Here is a 2,500-nt window from a genome sequence, read left to right as displayed (position 1 = left end):
CTGCAGCTCCCAGCACTCTCAATCGATCAACCATCGAGTCGGGTCAGCGTGTCAAACCGGCGAGCTCCACGGTCAGGCCGGCGGCGCACCAGCACCGGACCTCCGCGGCTCCCTTCACTCTTTCCACTGCCAGCCAACCGAGAGACGGACCCAATGCGGACGTGCAGAGCTTAGGCAGACCCCCCACTGGAGGCTCAACACTTCGTGGCAGCTCCGTGTCCCAGAGACCAGGAGGGTTGGCACACACACACAGTGTGAACCACCGACAGCCATTCTGGGACCGGTGACAGCCGTGCTGGCCCCACTGCCACGACACAGACGGACGCCAGGCCGCGCTCCCCGGCGGGGGGATGGCGTCGAGCCTGACGAACGGAATGTGCAGGGTGGGGGGGAAAGGCCAAGCGCTCCGACGCCGGAGGGCTCCGGAGTCTGAACTTAGGGGGACAAAGAGGACGGGTCCTCTGCGACACCCCAGCCGCGCTCTCGCCAGCCAAGGCGAGTGCGATTGATTGCCAAACGACCCTCAGACAGGCGTGGCCCCGGGAAGAACCCGGGGCCGCAAAGTGCGTTCAAAGTGTCGATGATCAATGTGTCCTGCAATTCACATTAATTCTCGCAGCTAGCTGCGTTCGTCATCGACGCACGAGCCGAGTGATCCACCGTCAAGAGTTGTCTGAGTTTGTTTTAGGTCTCTCCCTCGCCAGAGGAAAGCGACCCGGACCGCACATACGCTCCCCACCTTGAGCTACAGCCACCTGCACGCCGGCGTGCGGGCGGAGCAGGGTGGCGTGAAGCGATGGGGAGCACCATCCTGGTGCGGCCCGCAGAAACATACGTCTATTGGGGGGAGGAGGACAGGGCGCCCAAGAGGCGATGCGTGCCCCAACGCACCGCAGCGACGGAGGCAGGATCACCGCCACCATGTCGCCCGCCTAGTATCACGAGGCGTGCAGCAGCTTTGCCCTAGGAAAAGCAGAGGCGGGAACGGGCACCGGCCATCGGTTCGGCAGCGTCACTGACGCGTGCACGTGGCGGCGTGTCGGCGAGCGGACTTCCTGCGAGGAGGCGGGGGCGGCACTCGCCCGAGCAGACGCCCGCCCGGCCCAGCCACCGCCGAGGTGGACTGGGAGTCGCGGCAACGGCTCGTCATACTCGTTCCCACACTCACAGCGCAGCTTGCCCGCAAGCCACCGACCACCGATCGACGCCAGGCGCCCCGACCGAGAGCGGGATCGCTCGTTCGCCCTGCTGGCAGTTCGCTGGGGATCACTACTGCACGGAGCTCGGAGACCGACGGGCGGCAACTCGAGAGTCTTTAAACCACCACCCCCATCCCGCAAGTGCAAAGAGGCTGTATACGCACAGACGGGTGAGGGGAATAGGTACCCCGTCGGGTTTGAAGGGAGCGTGACTAGATAGCAACGATGTAAACCCAGCCGATTTGGGAGCGAAAGACCGGCGCCTGCATCACCGGCTTCGTTTCCCGTGGCTGGAGAGTACACCGAAACCCTCCGTCTGTCGCGAGCTCCCGACGACGCGGTGCCGCCAAGCAGCAGGGCCGGACCTGGTGTGGCTCCCCTCGTCGATCACAGACCGGTCGGCACTACTGACGAGACGGTGGAACGGGCTTCGCCCCTTGTGACGAAGGGTGATGCGAACCCGCCCGCCCGCGTGCGTTCGGGGTGGACTCGGCAAACGGAGATTTGAAATCGGAAAGTGTCCTCCTGCCCCGCGCAGGTAGGCGCCCAACAGTTGTGGGGGGTTTGGCGGTGACCACGGCTGCAGGGCCTGCTACCCCGACGAGCTCTCCTGCTGGCCCCGAAACCACCCTCGCGAGACAAGTTGAAACGGAAACGGGCGTACCCCCAAGCCGACGATCCTTTCTTATTTGTTACTTTTTTTTTCACTTGCTCGAGTTGTGGGGATTTGGCGGTGACCACGGCTGCAGGGCCTGCTACCCCGACGAGCTCTCCTGCTGGCCCCGAAACCACCCTCGCGAGACAAGTTGAAACGGAAACGGGCGTACCCCCAAGCCGACAGAGATCCTTTCTTATTTGTTACTTTTTTTTTTCACTTGCTCGAGTTGTGGGGGTTTGGCGGTGACCACGGCTGCAGGGCCTGCTACCCCGACGAGCTCTCCTGCTGGCCCCGAAACCACCCTCGCGAGACAAGTTGAAACGGAAACGGGCGTACCCCCAAGCCGACGATCCTTTCTTATTTGTTACTTTTTTTTTCACTTGCTCGAGTTGTGGGGGTTTGGCGGTGACCACGGCTGCAGGGCCTGCTACCCCGACGAGCTCTCCTGCTGGCCCCGAAACCACCCTCGCGAGACAAGTTGAAACGGAAACGGGCGTACCCCCAAGCCGACGATCCTTTCTTATTTGTTACTTTTTTTTTTCACTTGCTCGAGTTGTGGGGGTTTGGCGGTGACCACGGCTGCAGGGCCTGCTACCCCGACGAGCTCTCCTGCTGGCCCCGAAACCACCCTCGCGAGACAAGT

General features: G+C 62.9%; 1 non-coding gene across 1 annotated transcript; it reads right to left on the bottom strand.

The window, feature by feature from the left end:
• Window positions 1–517: 517 nt before the first annotated feature.
• On the bottom strand, window positions 518–671 carry LOC140473050 (5.8S ribosomal RNA). The gene has a single exon (XR_011958049.1). It is a non-coding gene; the product is annotated as a 5.8S ribosomal RNA (ribosomal RNA).
• Window positions 672–2,500: the final 1,829 nt, after the last annotated feature.

The sequence above is a fragment of the Chiloscyllium punctatum genome, unplaced genomic scaffold (genome assembly GCF_047496795.1).
Source record: "Chiloscyllium punctatum isolate Juve2018m unplaced genomic scaffold, sChiPun1.3 scaffold_504, whole genome shotgun sequence".
Classification (NCBI taxonomy): Eukaryota; Metazoa; Chordata; class Chondrichthyes; order Orectolobiformes; family Hemiscylliidae; genus Chiloscyllium; species Chiloscyllium punctatum.
The sequence above is the reverse complement of the archived record's forward strand: the minus strand, read 5'-3'. Positions and strand labels throughout refer to the sequence as shown.